The sequence below is a fragment of the Cetorhinus maximus genome, unplaced genomic scaffold (genome assembly GCF_964194155.1).
Source record: "Cetorhinus maximus unplaced genomic scaffold, sCetMax3.hap1.1 HAP1_SCAFFOLD_402, whole genome shotgun sequence".
Classification (NCBI taxonomy): domain Eukaryota; kingdom Metazoa; phylum Chordata; class Chondrichthyes; order Lamniformes; family Cetorhinidae; genus Cetorhinus; species Cetorhinus maximus.
In genome coordinates, this window is record NW_027596348.1 from 314,753 (window position 1) to 322,952 (window position 8,200).

Genomic DNA, 8,200 nt, shown 5'->3' on the forward strand with positions numbered 1-8,200 from the left:
AGGCTGTACTTGTGGGTGAGCTCAGTCACACTAGAGAAGGATCATGGTGTAATTGAGAGAAGAGAGTGATACACTGGCCCTACAAAGGATAGACCACACTCGGTGCACTGTGCACAGTTCCGGCCTCCATAACCCTTGGCCTGACCCACTTGGTGCACTGTGGACAGTTCTGGTCTCAATATCCCTCATTTGGACCACATCTGGAGCATTGTGCACAGATTTGGTCTCCCTATTCCTCGGTTAGAGCGTGCTTGGAGCACTGTGCACAGTTCTGGCTGCCATATCCATTGTTTAGACCAAACCTGGAGCACTGTTCGCAGTTCTGGTTTCGTTTACCATCGGGTATACCACGCGTGGAGAACTGTGGACAGTCCTGGTTTCCATATCCGTCATTCAGAATCCACTCAGTTCATTGTGCACAGTTTTGGTCTCCATATCACTCGGTTCACCAACACTCGGAGCACTGTGCACACTTTTGTCCTCCATATCCCTCGGTTGACCACGCTTGGACACTGTTCACAGTTCTGGTCTCCAAACCCTCGATTGGACCACATCTGGGCCACTGTTCACAGTTTTCGTCTTCATATCCCACAGTTAGACCATACTTGCTGCACTGTGGACAGTTCTGGTCTCCATATCCCTTGTCCTGGTTACACTTGGAGCACTGTGCACAATTCCGGACTCCATTATCCATGGTGAGGCCACACATGGAGCACTGTGCACAGTTCTGCTCTCCAAATCCCTCTGTCCGGCCACACCTGGGGCACTGTGCACAGTTTTGGTCAACAAATCCCTCCGTCCGGACACACCTGGAGCACTGTGCACAGTTCTGCTCTCCATATCCCTCAGTTGGACCACACTTGAAGCCCTGAGCACAGTTCTGCTCTCCATATCGCTTGGTTAGTCCATCCATCGAACGCTGTGAGTAATACTGTTCTCCATGTCCTTTGTCAAGGCCTCACAGACCAAACTGATGATAGTGCAATATCGGGATGTGGTAGTGAAAGGGGGACTTCAACATTTAGGGTGATATATAATAAATGTTTGAGTGAGAGTCGAGGGTCCTTTCTGGTGGCATCAACAGCGGATTCATTTCTGCATTTCTGGTGTTGTCTCTGCATGTGACAGAATAAAAGGGGGCACCTGTCAATCGGGACAGTGCTGCAGAAACGAGGGTTTGACACGCCACAAGTGCTATTGGTTGTATGAATGCCGCGTGGTGAAGCGAATCATAAAAGGAGGAATCACGTTTGGGTCAGCAAGGCCCATGACTCCAGCACCGTCTAGAGGCTCCACTGACTGTATAGGGCCCGTGCCCCCTGACCCACTGGTTCCTGGATCATGTGAATAAAACTGGCTGCGTTGGTCACTGCCTCTTGTCCATGTCTCATTTCTCACTCGGATCGGTAAGTCTCCACATTGACAGGGAGGGAAGGGGGAGGTCAGACAATGGCAGGGCCACATTCAGGTCCTGTAGCTCCAGCATAATCATTTTCACAGAGTCATACCTCAGAGCCATTGTCCCAGACGTGTCCATCACCATCCCTGGGTATGTCCCTGTCCCACCGGCAGTGACTCAGTGCTCTGCAGGTGGGAGGGAGTTTCCATTGGAGTCCTCAATATTGACTCATGACAAACATGGTCAAGAAAATGGATCCTTCTGATTCTCGTCTACTGCCCTCCCTCAGCCGATGATCCAGCACAAGTGCTCTTGGAGTAAAGGGCTGATTGTCAGATTGGAGCATGTAGACAGTGCTGTTCCCCCAATTACTGACATCAGGAATACGGTGACAATCCAAAACTTGTCGATGAAACAATACTTGAAGTCATGGCAACCAGTGAGGACGATAGATATCGATGGAAACAGGACGTAGATAGGAGGGCAGAATGGGCAGAAAAGTGGCAGATGGAATTTTGTAGAGAGGGGTATGAGGTGATGCATTTTGACAGAAGGAATAGGGAGAGGCATTATGGGCTACATGACACAATTTTAAAGAGCGTTCAGAGAAAGAGGGATATGGGGAGTTCCGAAATTTTATCTTTGACATTGGGCAGGGCAGGATGAGAGAGCAGTTTGTGATGCGTGGAGGGTATTGGGCTCCGTTGCTTAAAATTCATTCATGGGATGTGTGCATCGGTGGCTAGGCCAGCATTTAATGCCCCTCACAAATTGCCCCTTGAGAAGGTGGTGGTGAGTCGCTGCAGTTCCTGTGGTGTAGGTACACCCACAGTGCTGTTAGGGAGGGAGTTCCAGGATTTTAAACCAGCGACAGTGAAGGAACGGCCGATATATTTCCAAGTCAGGATGGAGAGTTGCTCAGAGGGGAACTCCCAGGTGATGGTGTTCCCATGTGTCTGCTGCCCTTGTCCTTCTACATGGCAGAGGACGTGGTTTTGCAAGATGTTGTCGAAGGAGCCTTGGTGAGTTCCAGCAGTGCATCTTGTAGATGGTACACTCTGCAGCCACTGTGCGTCTGTGGTGAAGGGAGTGAATGTTAGTGTATGGGATGCTGATCAAGCGGGGCTGCTTTGTCCTGGATTAGTGTGGAGCTTCTTGAGTGTTGTGGGAGCTGCACTCATCCAGGCAAGTGCAGACTATACCAACAAAATCCTGACTTGTGCCTTGTTGATGGTGGACCGTCTTTAGGGGAGTCAGGAGGTGAGTTACTCGCTACAGCATCCCCAGCCTTTGAACTGCTCCTGTAACCACAGTATTTATATGGCTGGTCCAGTTCAGTTTCTGGTCAATGGTAACACCCAGGATGTTGAAAGTGGGGGATTCAGTGATGCTAATGCCATTGAACGTCAAGAGGCAATGGTTGGATTCTCTCTTGTTGGAGATGCTCATTGCCTGGCACTCATAAGTACAGGTAGTGAGTGCAAAATCAGGGGAACTTATTCTGAACAATTATAAAGCCCTGGTTAGGCCGGAGCTAGATTAATACATCCAGCTCTGATCACCACACATGAGGGAGGATGTGAGAGCCCTGGAGGGGCTGCTGAGGATACTTAGAAGATTAAAGCCTGTGTATTGTCCACACAGACGGGCAGTGAGCTGCTGGACCCTATCCTGTGCTGATTCATTCCTGTCAGATCCTCACACCTTGATCAAGGCTGTCAGACAGGATGGCACCTGGTGTCCGGTCAGTTCCGTGTTCCAGGGAAATATTTAACAGGCCGGTAAACTGCTCAAAGTGACTGATTTGCGCTTCAATTCTAATGGCCGACATGGAACTCTTTATACACACATTGCATTCCAGACATCTCCAAACTTTCATCCCATTCGTGGACACAGGAGAGTAGTTTAGTCTCCAGCTAACACCCATCACTGGGAGACTATTAAATACCCAATAAAGGGAGGTTCATCCAGTCATCACGGCTCAGGAAGCCATTCGGCCCATCCAGTCCATGCAGATAGATGGCAGTGAGGGATAAATGAAGACAGGACCCCTGGGAAGAGAGAATGGATAGGGGATTGTGGGAATGAGCAAATCGAGAGCAGAATTTCCAGGGTTGGAGGTATCGAGTTGGGCAGAATTTAAGATGTGAGGGGACGGTTGGGAGAGGAGCTAGGTACTCGAGAAGGGGAGGGTAGATGCTGTACCTGTGAGTGAGCTAAGTCACACCAGAGAAGGATCATGGTCTCATTGGGAGAAGAGAGTGATACACTGGCCCTACAAAGGATAGACCACACTCGGGGCACTGTGCATTGTTCTGGTCTTCATAATGCTCAGTTAGACCAAACTTGGAGGACTGTGGACAGTTCCGGCCTCCGTATCCCTTGGCCTGACCCACTTGGAGCACTGTCAACAGTTCTGGTCTCAATATCCCTCATTTGGACCACATCTGGAGCACTGTACACAGACCTGGTCTCCCTACTTTTCGGTTAGAATGTGCTTGGAGCACTGTGCACAGTTCTGGCCGCCATATCCATTGTTTAGACCAAACCTGGAGCCCTGTGCGCAGTTCTGGTTTCATTTAACCTCGGGTGTACCACGCGTGGAGAACTGTGGACAGTCATGGTCTCCATATCCGTCATTTAGACTCCACTCAGATCATTGTGCACAGTTTCGGTCTCCATATACCTCGGTTGACCAACACTCGGAGCACTGTGCACACTTTTGTCCTCCATATCCCTCCGTTGACCACGCTTGGACACTGTTCACAGTTCTGGTCTCCAAACCCTCGATTGGACCACATCTGGGCCACTGTTCACAGTTTTCATCTTCATATCCCACAGTTAGACCATACTTGCTGCACTGTGGACAGTTCTGGTCTCCATATCCCTTGTCCTGGTTACACTTGGAGCACTGTGCACAATTCCGGATTCAATTATCCATGGTGAGGCCACACATGGAGCACTGTGCACAGTTCTGCTCTCCAAATCCCTCGTTTGACCACGCTTGGACACTGTTCACTGTTCGGGTCTCCAAACCCTCGATTAGACCACATCTGGGCCACTGTTCACTGTTCTCGTCTTCATATCCCACAGTTAGACCACACTTGCTGCACTGTGGACAGTTCTGGTCTCCATTTCCCTTTCCTGGTTACACTTGGAGCACTTGGCCCAGTTCTGGTTTCCTTATTCCTCGATTGGATTACAGCTGTAGCACTGGGCACAAATCTGGTCTTCATATCCATTGGTCAGACCACATTTGGTGCACTGTGTGCAGTTCTGCTCTCCATATCCCTTGGCCTGGCCACACTTGGAGCATTGTGCACAATTTTGGTCTCGAAATCCATCAGTTGGACCACACTTGGAGCACTGTGCTCAGTTCTGCTCTCCATTTCGCTTGGTTAGTCCACCCATCGAACGCTGTGAGTAGTCCTGTTCTCCTTCTCCTTTGTCTAGGCCTCACAGACCAAACAGGCAATAGTGCAATATCGGGTTTTGGCAGTGAAAGGGGGACTTCAACATTTAGGGTGATACATAATAAATGTTTGAGTGAGAGTCGAGGGTCCTTACTGGTGGCATCAACAGCGGATTCCTTTCTGCATTTCAGGTTATTTCTCTGCATGTGACAGAATTAAAGGGGGCACCTGTCAATGGGGACAGTGCTGCAGAAACGAGGGTTTGACACGTCACAAGTGCTATTGGTTGTATGAATGCTGCGCGGTGAAGCGAATCATAAAAGGAGGAATCACGTTTGGGTCATCAAGGCCCGTGACTCCTGCACCGTCTAGAGGCTCCACGGTCTGTGTAGGGCCCGTGCCCCCTGACCCACTGGTTCCTGGATCATGTGAATAAAACTGGCTGCGTTGGTCACCGCCTCTTGTCCGTGTCTCATTTCTCACTCGGATCGGTGTGTCTCCACATTGACAGGGAGGGAAGGGGGAGGTCAGACAATGGCAGGGCCACATTCAGGTCCTGTAGCTCCAGCATAATCATTTTCACAGAGTCATGCCTCAGAGCCATTGTCCCAGACGTGTCCATCACCATCCCTGGGTATGTCCCTGTCCCACCGGCAGTGACTCAGTGCATCGGTGGTGGAGGGAGTGAATGTTTGTGGATTGGATAACAATCATGCGGGGCTGCTTTGTCCTGGATGGTGTCGAGCTTCTTGAGTGTTGTGGGAGCCGCACTCATCCAGGCAAGTGGAGAGTATTCCATCATATTCCTGACTGGTGCCTTGTCGATAGTGGGCAGGATTTGGGGAGTCAGGAGCTGAGTTACTCTCTGCAGGATTCCAAGCCTCTGACCTGATCTTCAAGCCACAGAATTTATATGGCTGGTCCAGTTCAGTTTCAGGTCAATGGTAACCCCCAGGATGATTTTAGCGGGGGATTCAGTGATGGTAATGGCATTGAACGTCATGGGGCGATGGTTAGATTCTCCCTTGTTGCAGATGGTCATTACCTGAGACTCAAAAATACAGGTATTGGGGACAAAATCAGGGGAAGATACTCTGAACAATTATAAAGCCCTGGTTAGGCCGCAGCTAGATTAATACATCCAGCTCTGATCACCACACATGAGGGAGAATGTGAGGGCCCTGGAGGGGCTGCTGAGGATATTTAGAAGATTAAAGCCTGTGTATTGTCCAAACAGACGGACAGTGAGCTGCTGGACCCTATCCTGTGCTGATTCATTCCTGTCAGATCCTCACACCTTGTTCAAGGCTGTCAGACAGGATGGCACCTGGTGTCCGGTCAGTTCCGTGTTCCAGGGAAATATTTAACAGGCCGGTAAACTGCTCAAAGTGACTGATTTGCGCTTCAAATCTGATGGCCGACATGGAACTCTTTATACACACATTGCATTGCAGACATCTCCAACCTTTCATCCCACTCCTGGATACTGGAGAGTAGTTTAGTCTCCAGCTAATGCCCATCACTGGGAGTCAATATAAGACCCATTAAAGGGAGGTTCATAGAGTCATCACAGCTCAGGAAGACATTCAGCCCATCCAGTCTGTGCAGATAGACGGCAGTGAGGGATAAACAAAGACAGGACCCCTGGGAAGAGGGAATGGATGGAGGGTTGTGGGAATGAATTAATAGAGAGCAGAATTTCCAGGGTTGGAGGTACCGAGTGGGGAGGCAATTAAGATGTGTGAGGGCGGGTGGGAGAGGAGCTAGGTTCTCTAGAAGGGGAGAGTGGAGGCTGTACCTGTGGGTGAGCTCAGACACACCTGAGAAAGATCATGGTCTCATTGGGAGAAGAGAGTGATACACTGGCCCTACAAAGGATAGACCACACTCGGAGCACTGTGCACAGTTCTGGTCTCCATAATCCTCAGTTAGACCAAACTTGGATCATTGTGCACAGTTCTGCTCTCCATATTCTTTGGCCTGGCCACACATGGAGCTCTGTGCATAGTTCTGTTTCAAATTCCCTCATTTGGACCATACTCGGAGCACTGTGCACAGCGTTGGCCCCCATATACCTCGGTTGACGACGCTTGGAGCACTGTGCACAGTTCTGGTCTCTTTTTCGCTCGGTTAGACCACACTTAGAGCACTATACACAGTTCTGGGCTCCATAACCCCTGGCCTGACCCACTAGGAGCGCTGTGGACAGTTCTGGTCTCCATATCCCTCGGTTACACCACACTCGGAGCACTGTGCACAGTTCTGGTCTCACTATCCCTCGGTTACACCACACTCGGAGCACTGTGCACAGTTCTGCTCTCCATATCCTTCTGTTATACCACATCTGGAGCAATGTGCAAACTTCTGGTCTCGATTTCCCTTGGTTAGACCACATCTGGGGCTCTGTTCACACTTCTGGGGTCCATATCCCTCGGTTAGACCACAGTTGGTCCACTGGGTACAGTTCTGCTCTCCATATCCCTTGGTTAGACGTCCCATAGAGCCCTGTGCGCTGTACTGTCTTCCATGTCCTTTGTCTAGACCTGACAGACCAAACTGACGATTGTGTAATATCGGGATGTGGCAGTGAAAGGGGGACTTCACCATTTAGGGTGACACATAATAAATGTTTGAGAGAGAGTCGAGGGTCCTTACTGGTGGTATCAACAGCGGATTCCTTTCTGCATTTCAGGATATTCCTTTGGATGTAACGAAATAGCGGGCACCTGTCGAGAATATCGCTGCCTTAGATGGGAGACTTTGATACCCAACAAGTGCTATTGGATGTGCGAATGCTGCGTATGGAAGCCACTCGAAATCGGATGAAGCAGCGGTGGGAGGCCAAGGCCAGTGACTCCAGACCCAGTTCAAAGGCCTGTGAATCCAGCACTGCCTTGAGGCTCCACGGACTGTGTAGGGCCCGTGCCCCCTGACCCACTGGTTCCTGGATCATGTGAATAAAACTGGCTGCGTTGGTCACCGCCTCTTGTCCGTGTCTCATTTCTCACTCGGACCGGTGAGTCTCCACATTGACAGGGAGGGAAGGGGGAGGTCAGACAATGGCAGGGCCACATTCAGGTCCTGTAGCTCCAGCATAATCATTTTCACAGAGTCATGCCTCAGAGCCATTGTCCCAGATGTGTCCATCACCATCCCTGGGTATGTCCCTGTCCCACCGGCAGTGACTCAGTGCTATGCAGGTGGGAGGGAGTTTCCATTGGAGTCCTCAATATTGACTCATGACATCAGGTCAAATATGGGCAAGAAAATGGCTCCTTCTGATTCTCGTCTACTGCCCTCCCTCAGCCGATGATCCAGCACAAGTGCTCTTGGAGTAAAGGGCTGTTTGTCAGATTGGAGCATGTAGACAGTGCTGTTCCCCCAATTA

The 8,200-nt window shown here is 50.3% G+C and overlaps 1 long non-coding RNA gene across 1 annotated transcript in view; it reads left to right on the forward strand.

Annotated features, from left to right (window-relative positions):
• Window positions 1-7,792, forward strand: part of LOC144673609 (uncharacterized) — a 79,353-nt gene extending 71,561 nt beyond the window's left edge. The window contains exon 2 of the long non-coding RNA XR_013574391.1: window positions 7,505-7,792. This is a non-coding gene — a long non-coding RNA (uncharacterized LOC144673609). The remainder of the gene's footprint in view (window positions 1-7,504) is intronic.
• The last annotated feature ends 408 nt before the right edge of the window (window positions 7,793-8,200 follow it).